Source organism: Poromitra crassiceps (assembly GCF_964638095.1).
Source record: "Poromitra crassiceps genome assembly, chromosome: 29".
Classification (NCBI taxonomy): domain Eukaryota; kingdom Metazoa; phylum Chordata; class Actinopteri; order Beryciformes; family Melamphaidae; genus Poromitra; species Poromitra crassiceps.
Window position 1 is genome coordinate 2,277,075 of NC_139641.1, and position 17,408 is coordinate 2,294,482.

Consider the following 17,408-nt stretch of genomic DNA (forward strand, 5'->3'; position numbering starts at 1 on the left):
GTCTTGACAGCCCACCAAACTACAGGCGTTCGGCGGACGAGACCCAGACAGGCATCGGGGCTCCGAACCTGGCCTCTTCGCCTCGGGCGGCGATTCCAGTTAGCTCATTCTGTCTGCTAAGTATGGCTTTTGCTGCCGTGCAAATAGCCTCTACTAGTTTATTATTGACCTTTCTCCTCGGCTGAGGAGTTTTCTCTGAGACTGACAGCTTTGCTAGCCGCTAGCTTTCAGCTTATGATTATGCTCGCTTCCCCATGCGCTAGCCTACAGGGTTCGCTTGTAGCTATTCACAGATTAGCTAGTATGCTCCTCTCACACTAGCCATAGCTAGACAATAGTCTTCGCCTTCTTCTCAGGGTACGGCTTGGAGGTTGCTTTAGCTCACTTCAGAGGTGCTAAGCTTCCTTATTACCTTCTCCCCTCTTGCTTAGTTAGGGACCAGTTCCTCTAAGCTAAGAGTGTTTGCCTTCTTATGTGTTAGCACATACTGCTTGTAGGCTACCACCGTGTAGCTATTACTGGCTTCCTCCCCGGACTGGGGGAGTGCTCTGAGATGTTTAGCTTAGCGAATACACTAGCTAGGTCAGCTCGCTTCAGATGAGTGTGTTACCCGCTTCTCTCAGTACTTACGCTAGCTTAGCTAGCTTTGCTTGTCTGCTAAGTGTTGCTTTGCCGCCGTGCAAATAGCATCTACTAGATTGTGACCTTCTCCTATGAGGAGTTTTCTTCTGAGATTGACTAGCTTCGCGAGCTGCTGGGTTTCAGCTTACGGTCACGCTCGCTTCCCTGTGTTACTCAGGGTAGAGGCTCGATTCACTGGCTTGTGTGCAGGCTTGTGATAGCTCATGCTTGTCTCTCAGTACTTACGCTAGCTTGGCTAGTGGCTTGTTCACGCTTGTTCTCTCGGGTTAACAGGTTGTGTGTGTTTGCTGCCTTCCCTTCGGGCTAGGCTATTGCCACTTACGTTACCGTTGCATGCGCAACGGTAACGTAACGCAACGACCGGCACGATAGGTGCGTGTTCTGCCTTGGGCATGAGCACGCTGCAGAGGCGCTTTTGAACCCTCTGTCTTGCAGCTGCTGTGCTATCTTCGAGATTGCCGTGCTGCGTCATAGAGCTTCGCTCTTCTTGAGGAGGACATCCCTCTGAGTGGTATGCCTCTCGAGAGAAGCGTGTTCGTTGAATCACTCCGGCCTGTCGTGGGTGAAGCCCCTGCTGCTCAGGGCGTACAGGGCGTACAGTCCGAATTAGACGAGCTTAGGTGGGGCGATGAGCCCATACCTTCATTCATAGAGCGGGGCAAATTCCCCAGGCTAGTCGAGACCACCCAGGAGGAGGTTCCCGTTAGGGAGGAGGCTTGGGGTGGTGCTAGCACTGTCTCTGCTACTGCGGAGGTGGAGGCTTGCGCGGAAATGAATGAGCCCTACCAAAAGCAGTTTTGTGGGGTGATGTCCAGGGCCGCAGCTAAGCTGAGCATTTCCTGGGCTGAGCCACCCCAGCCCAGGAAATGCATCAATGCTGCAGGGGCACTCTTTCAGGCGTGGCCGTGTCACATGCCTGTCTGCAAGGGCGTGACTCGTGCTGTGTAGACGGTGTGGGAAAGGCCACAGGAAGCCAAGCTGCTTGCGCTAACTTGGCTCCTTGGTCACAGGTACCTTATCACAGGTACCTTGCCGTACCCAAGAAGGACGGTTCCTTGCGTCCGATTCTAGACCTTTGGTGCCTCAACGGGATGCTGAGGGAGGTTCCCGTTCCTAATGCTTTCCCTTCCCCGCCTTTGAATTTGTTGAAGCCGGGGGATTTCTTTACTTCCGTGGATCTGAAAGATGCGCTCTTCCAGGTCCCCGTGGTTCGGAGGCACAGGAAATACCTGAGGATCTCCTTCCTGGGAAAAGCATACGAGTTCTGCATCCTGCCGTTTGGCATGTCCTGGAGCCCATGGACCTTCAATGTGTGCGTGGAGACAGCCCTGGCTCCCCTCCGCTTGAGTGGGATTTACGTCTTCCTCTATCTCGATAACGCTCTCATAGTGGCGGCCTCGAGGTTCCGTGCTGTGAAGCATACCAGGGCGGTGACAGATCACCTGCAGACCCTGGGGTTTTTGGTGAACTGGCAGAAAAGTTGCCTCGTGCCAGCCAGGTTGCGACCTTCCATGCTGGCGCGCCTCTCGCCAGAGCGACAGACGTGCACCATGCGGGCGGCAAGGGCGTTAAGTCTGGGTCTCTCCGTGTCAGTGCATCAGTGCACGGTCATGTTGGGACTTATGGCCTCAGCGGTGGACATGTTCCCGCTGGGACGGCTACACATGCGCCCTTTCCGGATCTGATTTCTCAGACATCGCCTGGACCAGGCCAGGGACCGTTATCGCAGAATTCCTCTGATGTGTCTGGCCCGGCGAGCGTTGAGCAGGTCGGCGGACCCCCGTTACCTCTCAGGAGAGGCACTCTGTTGGGGCGTGTCCTGCTCAGGTTGGTCATTCGCACAGACGCCTCCCTCTGGGGGTGGGGCGCTGTGTGCTCGGCGTATGGCCGGTGGGGAGCTCAGGAGCTTCACCACATAAGCGTGCTGGAGCTGGAGGCGATTTGCCTGGCTCCGCTTCACTTCCAACAGCTGATACATGGGCGCCATGTTCTGATCCGTTCGGACAATACGGCAGCGATCGCCCACCTGAACAAACCGGGAGTTGTGCGGTCCGCGGCCCTGAACCAGTTAGCGGCGGGCATTCACCTGTGGGCGTATCCCCGTTTCCTTTCGCTGTCAGCGATTCATGTGCCAGGCCGGCTGATTTCGGGGCCGACATGCTGTCTTGGGGCAACCCGCGTCGGACAGAGTGGTGCCTCCACCCTCAGGCGCACGCTTGGCCCCAGGACGGGCGCTATGCGTTCCCCCGATCCCCCTGATTTGACAGCTGTTGGACAGGGTGAGGGAACAGCGCCTGCAGCTGTTTTTTGTGGCCCCCTTTTGGCCCGAGCAGATATGGTTTGCGGACCTGATCTCCTTGGCACAGGGACCGCCCTCGCCGTTGCCGTCACGGGCGGATCTCAGGGCTCGACATTAACGGCTGCCCGGTTGCCCCGGGCAACCAAAAAAAAATAGGGCAACCATTTCTTGGCCTTTGGTTGCCCCAGGGGCAACCACATTTTAACATGCACAAAAATATGTACAGCAGCAAACAGCAAAATATACACCAAATAAATATGTTTTAATACTTGTTGTGAGTGACATGTGACATTTTATTGCTGTTACAATCGGAACGATGTTACTAATTACCAGTCGGAACCTACGTGATGAATGCTGCACGTGCGGTGTGTTTAACGAGTACTGACTCGGACACATGGCTGCTCGCACACAATCACAGCAGCTGCAAGATGCACCGTGAAGATGTTAAAAGCAGATGAAGTCTGGCTGCATGGGTCCAAGCCCCGACTGAAGGTCTCATTATGCTTCCCACATCGGCGAGGACCGCGAGTGTCTGCACGGAAAAGTGAGTAAAATCAGCAGACGCCCCGTCCACAAGGCTCCTGTGCAGACGGTTTTCGCCTCGCCATGCAGACCCCGAATTGTGTAACTACGTGGATGCGGCTGAGCGGACAAAGTGGAGTTTTCAAGACTCCCGCTCACTTCCGCAAGCAGAAACCCACACAGTGTATAAAAGCTCCACATGTTTCCTCGTCAAGATTTAGTGTCTCTCATTTCCGTGCGACAGTCCAAACTTGAAGCATAATTCCAGTTTAACGATATACTGCAAAGCATGTGGCCTACAACAAGCCTACAACATACACCTCGACCAGGACATCCTCCAAAAACGTTTTACCACCGCGTATATGTGCTGAGGAATGCTGCCTTTGCATCCCTGCCTGTCTGCCTGTCAGCCTGTCACATACAGGGTGAGAGAGAGGGAGTGCAGCGGCCAAGGCCGCTTCTGGGCCTTTTGGGGCCCTATTCAACATCTTGGGGGCCCCAAACCACTGTCATCATAGTATCCCTGAATGAACATGAGGAGGCATAGGCTACTTCATTATCAATAACGCTTTTAATTAATAAATAATGAACAATAACTGTTAAAAAAAATATATGAAAATGAAAGTTCACAAATATTAGTTAAACAAATCCTTTCAGTGCAAATGCATTATAAAAACAAAAAATAAGATTTCTTTAGAAAACGAAATTACACAAATGTATTATTATTATTATTATTATTATTATTATTATTATTATTATTATTATTATCATTATTACTACTACTACTACACCCGGTGCGCACACTGAATAGGCCTATTATACTATATACTATAGACTATTATACTTACTTTTCTGTCACATCATCATTATTAAGCCGGCTTATGACTGCATAGTATCTTAATTACTCAAAATATAAGGGGACTAAAATTGGGCAACCATATTTTTATTCGGGCAACCAAAAGCTCTTGCCAGGTTGCCCCTCCGGCAACCACTTTTAAAAGTTAATGACGAGCCCTGGATCTCCTATCCCCACCCTCCCCCCAGCGGGTGGAAACTAGCAGCCTGGCTCCTGAACAGGACCATTTGCTAGTCCAGGGCTTGCCCAAAAAAATGGGGTTTGCACTATTCAGAGTGCTAGGGCTACTTCGACCCACTCTCAGTACACATAGAAGTGGTGCGTTGGTATGCGGACAAGTGGATCCAGTGAACTGTGGTGTGCGGCCCATTCTCTGTATCCTTCAGAGCCTTCTCGACGCAGGCCAGTCCCCACAGTCTGTTAAGGTGTACGTGGCCGCGATTTCCACTTACCTCATGGGAATTGAGGGTAGGCCCGTGGGGGGGCTCCCATTAATCTTGCACGTCATGGAAGAAGCCCGTAGGTTGCGCTCGCCATCGCGGTGCGTCTTTCCCAAATGGGACTTGGTCATGGTGCTGGACAGGCACTCGGGTCATCCGGACTCCGTCGATCTGACGCTTCTGTCTTTGAAGACTGCGCTGCTGCTGGCCTTGTTGTCAGGAAAGAGGGTCGGTAAAAAAACAAAAAAAAATGAATTGCCCTCTCGGTGCAGCAGTCCTGCTCGCTGGTGATGGACGCAGGGTAACGTTGGGGCCTAACCCTGCGTACCAACCTAGAAATATTATTGCCAGCTTTAGGTCTATGGTCATAGACTTGTCCGCTTTCTGTCCCCCACCGTTCAGTTCGGACGAGGAGCGACGTTTGCGCATGCTGTGTCCCGTAAGGGCGCTCTCGGCCTACGTGGCGAGAACGCATTTGTTAGGCACTTCGAACCAGTTGTTGGTCTGTTTCGGGCAGAGAGCCCAGGGTGAAGGGCGCAGAGAGAGAAGGGCGCCTAGAGAGAGAGGCGACCGGCTGTGGAGCTCCGTGAACTTCGTAGAGAAATAGGTCTTTTTTAGAGTAATTTCGTTTTGTTTATAATTTCGTTACTTCTATTCGCTTTGTAAATATCTAGTGTATATATCAGTGTCTTTTATACAGTGTACATAGTAGCGTAAGTGCACTTTTTTAGCAAAGGGAAAACAACAACAGCTTGGATTACAGCGTGGATTACCGCCGGGCGATCGCGCTATTGTTCCCACTGCGCCCCCCCCCCCCAAAGGGACCACCAGCAATGGAGGACAACGACAACAGCGACAACAGCAGCTTCAACAACAACGACGGCACCAGCAGTACCACCGTTCGTAGGTACAACAGGGGAGCGCTGCTAGACATCAGAAATGCGCAAAAACACCCCAAACAAAAGTGGCCGGCTCCCGACCTCTCTGAATACCCTGAACTTAAACGGCAAAAGAGAGGAAATAGAGGGGGTCTTCTTGCACGACAGAGAAGGAGAGCGCATAAGCCACCACTGCCCAGTATTCTCCTGGCTAATGTTCAATCACTGGAAAATAAGTTATGTGAACTGAGAGCACGGGCACAGTTTCAAAAGGACATAGCGAGATGCAACGTTATATGTTTGACTGAGACCTGGCTTTCAGCCGACACTACGGATCAGGCCATCGCTATCCCAGGCTTCAGTATACACAGAGCGGATAGAGACCAAGAGCGCTCCGGGAAAGCGAGAGGCGGCGGCGTCTGTCTGATGGTAAACAATAACTGGTGCACGAATACCACTAACATCGAAACGCACTGCACAGCGGACCTGGAATACATTATGCTCCAATGTGTACCGCATTATAGTCCCCGTGAATTCACGTCAGTCACTCTTGCTGCAGTATATATTCCCCCCCAGGCCAGCGCGATAAACGCAGCCAAAGAACTCCACCGCGCGATCAGCGCACAGGAGCTGAAACAACCGGAAACAGCAATGATCCTGGCAGGTGACTTCAACAGAGTCAACCTGAGGAAGCACATGCCTTCACTCCATCAGCACATCAACTTCCACACAAGGGGAGAACGCACACTAGACCAGTGTTACACGAACATCAAACACTGCTACAAGGCGACCCCCCGCCCCCCCTTTGGCAGATCGGACCACGCCTCCATCCTGCTCGTTCCCAGGTATCAACAACAGCTCAAGCGACACCCCCCGGCCTTCCGAACCACCCACTGCTGGTCAGACCAATCAGAGGACATTCTGAGAGACTGCTTCGACCAAACAGCATGGGAAGAGTTCAAGGCTGCAGGAGACCTGGACGAGTATGCAGACACAGTAACAGGCTTTATTCAAAAATGCACAGAGGACATAATCCCCCAAAAAATAATCAAAATAATGCCAAACCAGAAGCCCTGGATCAATAGTGACGTCCGGGCAGCCCTCCACGCCAGGACCACCGCCTTCAACTCCGGAACACCAGAGGAATACAAACAGACAAGATATGCCCTCCGAAGCACTTTAAAAAGAGCACGGAGAGAATATGGCAGGCAGCTGGAAGCAAAACTGGACTCAAACAACCCCAAACACTCCACGCTGCCACTGACTTCAAAGGGGCAAAACGGCAAAACAACAACGAGTCACCCACCCTGCCAGACGAACTCAACGCGTTCTACGCCAGGTTCGACCCCTCTGCCAGAGCGCCTCCCCTCCTCCCCCCCTCCTCTCCCACCCCTCTCCTCCTCTCCCACCCCTCTCCTCCTCTCCTCCCCCCCATCACCACCCCCCCCTCCCTCCTCCTCTCCTCCCAACCCTCCCCCCCTCCTCTCCTCCCCCCCCTGCCACCTCCTCTCCTCCCCCCCCTGCCACCTCTCTCCCCACACCACCCCTCCCCTCCTCTTCTCCCCCCCTGCCACCTCCTCTCCTCCCCCCCTGCCACCTCTCTCCGCCCCCCACCCCTCCTCTCCCCCCCCCCACCACCACCACTCCCCCCCTCCGCCCCCCCACCACCCCTCCTCTCCCCCCCCCCACTGCCCTCCTCTCCCCGCCACCTCTCCCCCCCACCTCCCCTCCCCCCCCCTCCCCCCCAGCCCTCAGCACCCCCTCCCATCCCCACCTAACCACCAACCCCCCCCACCTCCCCCCCCCCACAGACCCAGACCGCCCTCTCACCATCACTGAGGAGGAGGTGCGCCGGTCGTTCCTGGTCCTCAAGGCCTGCGCCCACCAGCTGGCAGGCGTATACACAGACATTTTCAACCAGTCTCTCTCCCTCCGACGAGTTCCCTCCTGCTTCAAAGCAGCGACAATCATCCCCATTCCCAAGCAGCAGAAAGTGACCAGCCTCAACGACTGGCGCCCAATAGCCCTCACACCAATAGCCAGCAAGTGCTTTGAAAAGCTGGTCATATCAAAGATCCGCCCCACACTCCCCCCGGACCACGACCCGCTACAATTCGCATACCGGCCCAACAGGAGCACAGCGGATGCAGTAGCACACGTGCTCCACACCGCCCTGTCCCACCTGGAGGGGAAGGACACCTACGTAAGAATGCTGTTCGTGGACTACAGCTCAGCATTCAACACCATAGTACCCTCCAGGCTGGTATGCAAGCTCAAGGACCTGGGACTTAACACAGCAATGTGCGACTGGATCCTGGATTTCCTGACAGACCGCCGCCAGGTGGTGAGGGTGGGCAACCTCACCTCCTCCCCACTGACCATCAGCATAGGAGCGCCCCAGGGGTGCGTCTCCAGCCCCTTCTGGTATGACCTCTACACCCACGACTGCGTGGCGACTCAAACCTCTAACACCATCGTGAAGTTTGCAGACGACACAGCAGTCGTGGGGCTGATCTCGGGGAGCGACGAGACGGCCTACAGAGAGGAGGTGGGGGCCCTGGAACAATGGTGCCAGGACAATCACCTCTCTCTGAACGTCTCCAAGACCAAGGAGATCATTGTAGACTACAGGAGGGGGGGGGGCGCACACCCCCCAATCACCATCAACGGCACAGTGGTGGAAAGGGTGGACAGCTTCAAGTACCTGGGAGTCAATATCCACCAGGACCTGACATGGGCCAACCACACCGCCACTGTTGTCAAAAAGGCCCAACAGCGAATACACGGACTCAAGCGCTTGAAGAAATTTGGGCTAAGGAAAGAAATCCTCAGGGACTTCTACAGAGGCACCATTGAAAGCCTGCTGACTGGCGGCTTCACCACCTGGTACGGGAACTGTACCACCATGGACCGCAGGGCGCTACGGAGAGTGAGACGCGCGGCACAGCACGTAACAGAATGTGAGTTGCCAGATCTGCATGAACTGTATAAACAGCGGTGCCTCAGGAGGTCCCTGAAGATCATCAAAGACACAAACCATCCCCACAACAGCCTGTTCTCCCTGCTACCCTCAGGGAGAAGATACAGGGTTCCGAAAGCACGCACAAATCGCTTGAGGAACAGTTTCTTCCTGCAGGCCACGAGACTCCTTAACATACACAAATAGTGTAGTAGCCGCACTGTACCGTACTGTAGCTGCTACCATTACGTATGTCTAACGTTTAATTGTATGTTTAATAAGGAATATGCTATTTGCACCTGTATCTCAAATACGCCGAATTTAAAATGCCGAGTTTAATTGTATGTTTAATAAGGAATATGTTATTTGCACCTGTATGTCAAATACGCAGAATTTAAAATGTTTAAGCACGTCTAAAGTATGCACCCGACACGTGCACCTATGTGCAGTGAATATGCCACTGTCTCTGACTTGTCTTATCACTATACTGCCTTATGCTTGTTGTGTCTCTTGTTGTTTTTGCACCCATATGCCCTGTTATATTTGTTATATTTGTACTATTTGCACTATGTTGTAAACGGAGTCCACAGCACAAGAATTTCACACGTGATACTTGTACCATGGAGTGACAATAAAAATCTTGAATCTTGAATCTTGAATCTTGAACCCCTTTCCAAGGATCACTTATCACACTGGATAGTGAAAGCGATTGCTTTGGCATACTCTGCCGCGGGTAAGGCACGCCTGGAGGGTATCAAGGTGCATTCTGTGGCCTCATGGTCCTCTCATCACACGTTGTTGGGTACTACAGTCTGGATGTGTCCGGCTCGCTCTTCGCGCGTGTGGTCCTGTCAATTGCTTGACGGTAGTGCCACTACTACTAGTTGTCACTCCGATGCCACACGATGGGGCATGGGCAGTTGCCATGTGTCCGTTGTTAATCTACGCCTCTCAGGGTCGCTCTGGGGAGTGCTCCATGCAGCAAGGGTGGTTGAAGTTGGCAGTAAGTGAGAGCTTGAGTTCGAAACAGAGTAAAACGTTAGGGTTGTGCTACAACCCATGTTTTACGAGTGAGAACGAGAGCTCTCACTACCCAGCCTTGCTGCATCGATGCGTCGATTGTGCAGTGGGCTGGATGAGTTGGAGTGAGGAGCATGAGAGCTGGGCGGACATGACGCAATCACAGCGATTTCTAGTGGGTGCCGCGCCATTCAAGGTTCAAGATCAAGATTCAAGTTTTTTGAGTGTCCCAGAAGGGCAATTTGGTTTTCAGCGAGAGTAAAAAAAAACATGATTAAAACAAAACATAAAAACAAACATAAGCAGCAGATTAAAAATGCACAACAATTCAAAGTGCAAGTAAGAGTAAACTAAAACAGATACAAAGTGCAACTAAACAGGCACAAATAGTTTAAGGTGCAAAGTGCAAGTAGATGCTAAATGAGGCCAAGAAAGGCATACCATGCCACCTACTGGTGGTGGATGGTTGGTTTTATAAAAGAGGTCATTTTTGGAGTAAAAATGAGTTCATCCAGTGACGCTGCTGTGGCAGCGATATGGCAGTGAGAGCTCTCGTTCTCACTCGTAAAACCGTAAAAACTCGTAAAAACGTTTTACTGGTCCTGTAACTTCTTAAAGTAACAATTCCCTACATCTCAATGTAGCTGTAGTGAGAAGATACAGATAAGACAGTTTTTTTTTACTGTGAAGTGAAAAGACTGCGTTAGGGAAGGGAAAAAAGGAAGAGCGACTGAATTAAAAGCCGTCGCTGAGGTCTCGAATGAGTGAAATCCCGTCTACTGTGACTTCGGGCATTTTCAGTGGTGAAACTGGGACACTGGGCATGCTTGTCATCATTGAAATAGACTGCCAAAGACTCCCTCTACCGGGTTCTGCGTACGACCTAAGCGATTTTATCCATTTATTTTGTTTTGAAAAATCCATAAAAAGTGTTTTACTTGGTCAAACCGAGCCATTCAACTATTTAGAATCAGGAGAGACCATAGAACATTTCGCACACAAAAATAAAATACAAATTAAAGTGGTGGCGGGAGCGTGATTTTTTTTTAGTCTGCCTCCCCCCACACACCCTCCCTCATGGTGAAATGTTCTAATCTATGGTTTCTCCCCATTCTAAATCTAGCTGAATTGTTTGGTTTGACCAAGTGAAACTATTTTTATAAGGATGTTATGAAATGTCTATTGAAAAATGAATGGTGGATGAAATCCCTAGGCCGTATGCAGAACCCGGAAGATTGTGTGACTTTGGCACTATAGATTATCACAAGATTGTGATGCAACATACGGCCCGTGCAGACTACAGCGACGTTTGTTGCGTGTAGATGCCTGCTGTCGCTGCTGCCCATTCATTTTGTATTGGATACGTTGCCAGGTATCCCAGCATGCTTTGCAAGGTGATGAGCGGCGGACGGCAGCGACGAGAGGAGGGGCCAATTTGAAATTGACCAATTGAAGACGGAAATACAGCAAGGCAGCCAATCAAGCTGCAGCACCAAGCGACCAGCAGGCGTCTACACGTGACAAATGTCGCTGTACTCACAGGCCGTGAGGGAGATCTGCTGCCTTCCCTTCACACTACACACTACAGACAGAAAGAGAGAGGCGGCTGCATGAGAGCCATAGCAAATGATTTTATATTAGTGTTATTCTTATTCTATAATTAAATACTGATTTATGTGAAAAAATAATTCAAAATAAAATGTATTTATGTAATCCTGTTGTTACTGTGTGTGTGTGGGGAGCGTACCTATGTTCCCCGGGTTCTATGTTCTCCGCTCCTGCTAAAAAGGGTTCTATGTTCCCCGGGTCCTATGTTCCCCGCTCGTATGCGTAAAGTCGGCGAGTGCAAACCGCAATATCTCGAGGTTTTGATACTTCATTGCCAGACTGCATGAGGGAAAGCTCGAGTCAGATATATGCACACATTCGAGTCCGACAGTCAAAATAAATGATAAGTTGGTGACTGGCGGCGGCAGGAGCAGCAACATGCTATCCATAATATTACATTTTTCAGAGAGAGAGATCAATATGTGCAACATGCGCAGGAAGAACACTCATATGAACACTATTAGTTAGTGATAGGCTACATATCAAGCAAAATTAAACAATTTATTTGAATGGCTTTACAGAACTTGTGCATGTCTGTGGGTTATACTGTATAGGCAGAGGCGATTTGTGCTGCGTGAATGTTGCAAATATTGATCTCTCTCTCTCTCTCTCTCTCTCTCTCTCTCTCTCTGAAAAATGTGATATTATGGATAGCATGTTGCTGCTCCTGCTGCTGAATGTGTGCATATATCTGAGCCTATAGACTCGAGCTTTCCCTCATGCAGTCTGTCAATGAAGTCTCACAACCTCGAGATATTGCGGTTTGCACTCGTCGACTTTACGCATACGAGCTGGGAACATAGGACCCGGGGATCATAGGACCCTTTTTTGGGAGCGGGGAACATAGGACCCTTTTTAGCAGGAGTGGGGAACATAGAACCCGGGGAACATAGGCATGACCCCTGTGTGTGTGTGTGTGTGTGTGTGTGTGTGGGTGGGTGGGTGTGGGTGTGTGTGTGTGCGTACGTGTGTGTGCGTGTTTGTGTTTTAGGTCTGTGTGTTATGAGTGCCAATGTATGCCTTCTCAGTGAGAATAATTGTTATGGTCGAATGAGCTTATTTTAGACATGTGTGAAGTGTGTTGGTGCTTTGACTGAGTTTTGGAGGTGAGATTAACTGTTTGGCCAAGATGCATGCTGGTAATGCAGACTGTATGAAGAGTTTTGAAAAAGTGGCGTAATTTTGATCGATGCTTGTTAGCAAATACAAACACTCTAATGGAGTTAATTTATCCCAACACTTTATTGAGTAAATAATTATTATGTGTTTATTTAATTTCAGAGTTTTATTTGTGTACCACCATGCTGAACACATGCATGCACTGTTTTTATATTTGAATGTTTTTTCAATGAAGATATAAAAAAGAGCCAAAGTAGCACATTTTTGAATTATTATTTTGGCTGAACTCAAATATGATCTGATCTGTCACTCAAAACCATGATACGATCTGAACTGTGAGTTTTGTGATCTGTTGCACCCCTAATTGAATGTGACTTTAGTTATTTTACTAATGACTCTCTTGTCTCTGTTCAGAGCCTGATGATGTCAGGTTGGTGGGAGGAGCCAGCCGCTGTGCTGGTGAACTGGATATAAAACACCATGGGGACTGGAGACCAGTGGATGACAGATATGCCTGGACCCTGAAGTCAGCAACTGTAGTGTGTAGACATCTGGACTGTGGCTCTGCTGTTTACACAGAAAGGAGAGAAGGTTCCTCAGAAAGAGCTGTATGGAGGATCAGTCCTTCCTGTTTTCAGTCAGGGTCTACAATGAGGGAGTGTGTAAGAGGGCCTGTCTCTTCCTCTGTCGGCCTGCAGATCAACTGCTCAGGTACCACTGTCAATGACATCAACTATGAGACTAATGTTTGCAGTCTCTTCCTTCCTCTGTCACAGTGACAGTCGGTGCTTTACATTGGACTGAACTCTAAGCCCGCCCTCACCACACTCACATTGCGTCCTTTGAGAGAGAGGATGTAATTCTGACAGCCAACATGGAATATTACATGCCTATAGCCTATTGTAGCAGGGCCTATTGTTCTACCTATCCACAATGCTTGTCATTCAAATAAAGACCCCCCCAAAAAACACAATTAGCCTCTAATGTCTGCATGCAAACAATATAACGTTAGGGTTGTGCTACAACCCAGGTTTTACGAGTGAGAACGAGAGCTCTCACTAGTGCCTACTTCGCTGCGTACGCAGCATTATGGAAGACTGTCATTTTTGCTCCAAAAATTACTTTACATTAAAACCTGACCACGCCCCTTTAGGTGACGTGGTGCCCCCCTGGGCTGACTGGGCCTCCCACCTCGCCCCCGTGACTACGTCACGGCCAGTCACCCCAGGGGCCGCCACTCATTTCTTCCAGCCAGCTGAGATCCGACGCACCCAGAGACGCATCGACGCAGCAAGGCTGGGTAGTGAGAGCTCTCGTTCTCACTCGTAAAACCTGGGTTGTAGCACAACCCTAACGTTTTACTTCGTTTCGAACTCAAGCTCTCACTAGTGCCTCCATTCAACCGACCTTGCTGCCGGGAGCACCCCACAGGGCGACCCGAAAGGCACCGGTGAACCACGGCCATATGGCAACGTTTATGCCTAACCGTCTGACATATTAGAGTGGCAACGATACTACTTTCTTGCCACCGACAGCACCGCGTGCGCAAACTGCGAACCGGACACGTCGAGACTGTAGTACCTGACGAAAGTGTGATGAGAGGACCATGAGGCCGCGGCACACATGTCCTTCACCGACACACCACGCAACAACGCAGAGGATGTCGCAACACCTCGCGTAGAATGCGCCTTGATACCCTCCGGGGGAACCTTGCCCACGGCAGAGTATGCCAACGCGATCGCCTCCACTATCCAGTGTGATAAGCGATCCTTGGAAAGGGGTCCGCCCTGGGCCCTTTGCCCAAAGCAAACCAACAGCTGATCTGTAATGCGTAATGCGCGCGTCCTAGCCACATAGGCCGAGAGCGCCCTTACGGGGCACAGCATGTGCAAACGTCTCTCCTCACCCGAACTGAACGGCGGGGGACAGAATGCCGATAAGTCTATTACCATAGACCTATAGCTGGCATTAATATTCTTGGGCTGGTACGCCGGGTTAGGTCGCAACGTAACCCTGCGCCCATCGTCCCCAAAAACCATACAGGCCTGCTGTACCGAGAGGGCAATCAGGTCACTGACTCTCTTCCCTGACGATAAGGCCAGCAGCAGCGCAGTCTTTAAGGACAGAACCTTTAAATCGGCGGAGTCCAAGGGCTCAAACGGATGACCCGTTAGCCCGTCCAGCACCGTAACCAGGTCCCATTTGGGAAAAACGCACCGCACCGGCGGGCGCAGTTTACGCGCCCCCTTCATGAAGCGCGAGACCAAAGGGCACACCCCCACGGGGGTCCCTTCAATCCCCATGTGGCAAGCCGAAATCGCGGCTACGTACACCTTAAGCGACTGCGGGGACTGCCCCGCGTCAAGCAAGCTTTGAAGGAAACAGAGAACTGGACGCACGCTGCAGTTCACTGGATCCACACCCTTACTTGTGCACCATCGCGAAAAAACCCGCCACTTGTACGCATACTGGGTGCGGGTCGAAGCGGCCCTAGCACTCTGAATAGTGCGCACCACATTGTCAGGAAAGCCCTGTGCTAGCAACTGGTCCCGTTCAGGAGCCAGACTGCTAGCTTCCACCTGCCTGGGGAGGGGTGGAACACCTCCCCCTCCGCCTGGGACAGGAGATCGGCCCGCACCGGCAATGCCCACGGCGGGCCCTGCGCCAGGGAGACCAGGTCCGCAAACCACGTCTGCCTGGGCCAGAACGGGGCCACTAGAACGAGCCGGAGACGCTGTTCCCTCACCCTGTCCAACACCTGACGGATCAGGGGGATCGGTGGAAACGCATAGAGCCCCTCCCGTGGCCACGCGTTCGCCAACGCGTCGTGTCCCAACGGGGGGCTGTCCTCCTGGATTGAGAACCACAATGGGCAGTGCGTCGCGCGCCGCGATGCGAAGAGATCGACGCGGGCACGACCGAACCTGGCCCAAATCTGTTCCACCACCTGAGGGTGGAGGCACCACTCCGTGTGACGGGGGTAGCCTCGAGACAGCAGGTCGGCGCCGTAATTCAGCCGTCCCGGCAGATAGACCGCCGACACTGACAGGAGACGGGGATACGCCCACAGGTGAATCTCCGCCGCTAACCGGTTCAAAGCCTTCGACCGCACACCGCCCTGTTTGTTCAGGTGGGCGATCGCCGCCATATTGTCCGAGCGAATCAGCACATGGCGTCCATGTATGACTCGCTGGAAATGAAGCAGAGCGAGGCGGATCGCCTCCAGCTCCAAGACGTTTATGTGGCGATGCTCCTGGGCTTCCCACCGGCCGTTCGCCGACAGAAACCCGCACACCGCACCCCAACCCCAGAGGGAGGCGTCGGTGCGAATCACTAGCCTGAGCGGGACCGGGCCCAATCGAGTGCCCCTCGATAGGTAACGGGGGTCTGCCCACATGGCCAAAGCCAGGCGGGCCTGACCTGTCATAGGCACCCTGCGATGACGGTCCCTGGCTGGATCCAAGCGCAACGCAAGGAACCAGATCTGGAACGGACGCATGTGTAGCCTCCCCAGGGGGAGCACATGCAGCGCCGACGCCATCAGGCCCAACATAACTGTGCACTGAAGCACTGACACCGAGGAGCATCGACTTAATGTCCTCGCTGTCCGCACCGTGCGCGCCTGTCGCTCCCGCGAAAGGCGGGCTCGCATAGCCCGGGAGTTCAACTCGAGCCCCAGGAAGATCGCCGTCTGTTCTGGGGCGAGGCAGCTCTTTTTCCAATTCACCATAAACCCTAAGGTTTGCAGGTGATCGGTCACCACCTTGGTATGTTTCATGGCCTCGATCCTCGAGCCGGCCACAATAAGAGCGTCGTCGAGGTAAAGGAAGATGCGAACCCCTCTCGCGCGGAGGGGAGCCAAGGCCGTCTCCACGAAAGCCGTGAAGGTTCGCGGGCTCAATGACATGCCGAAAGGCAAGACACAGAACTCGTAAGCCTTCCCTAGGAAGGAGAACCTCAGGTATTTCCTGTGTCTCTTGACCACGTGGACATGGAAGAACGCATCTTTCAGGTCCACGGAAGTAAAGAAATCCCCCTGTCTCAACGCGTTGAAGAGGTGGGGAAAAGAGAGCATTCGGAACGGGAGCTTCCTCAGCGTCTTGTTGAGGCGCCGGAGGTCCAGAATTGGACGCATGGAGCCGTCCTTTTTGGGCACGACGAAGTACCTGTGGTAGAACCCCGAGCGCACCTCTGCCTTGGGGACCGAGCGGATCGCCCCCTTGGCGAGGAGCGACATGACCTCCTTGTGGAGTATGTTTATAAACTCCCCCTCCACGACCGTATCGTGGGTCCCGTCGAACCTGGGTGGGGCCCTGGCAAACTGCATGGCGTAACCCTTCCGAAGGGTGCGCCGCAGCCACGGGGACGGGGAACACAGACGCTCCCAGGCCTCGAGCCTGTCGGGCAACGATGGTCTGTTTAGTATATTGTTGGGCACCGGGGGACCCGGTGCTTTGGTTGGGGAAGAAAAAGGGGGGGGCGGGACCAACGAGGCTAAGCCCCCCTGCCGGTTTCTTACGCGGGCTCCGCCTACTGACGTGCCCTGTGAGCGTGTTGAACCGGCGAAACCCCCCAGCCGTGCGGCTTTCGCCGGCTGGGGGGCGTAAGGAGGCAAGCCTCTCTTTTGACCGCGGGATGCGGGCTCGTCCGCTCGCGCGGTCCCCAGGAGAGCTCCCGACCAACGATGGGCCCATGGCACCATCGATGGTGGGCTTGTCCCGGGGGCCTCCTGACGGCGGATAAGCGATCCAAGGAGAGCTCCCGACCGGGCTCGGGCGCTGGGCACCGAGGACGGTGGGCTTGTCCCTAAAGCTACAAGCCGAAGGCTGGCCCTGAAGCCAAGCCCTGGCGAGCTGGGTTGGGTTTCCCCCTGCTGAGTCCCAGACCGAAGTTGAGCGCTGAGCTCCAACGACGGTGGGCTCATAGCCCCCCCCCCTTCCCCAGGGAGGTGACTAAGTACGGGACTGGTTACCCGCTCCCCGCGCACCTCCTCGTTTTGGGGGGCGGGGGCCGCGTACCCTGGTCTGCCGTGGGACCCATGATGGGCCCACCGCGGCTGGGTGGG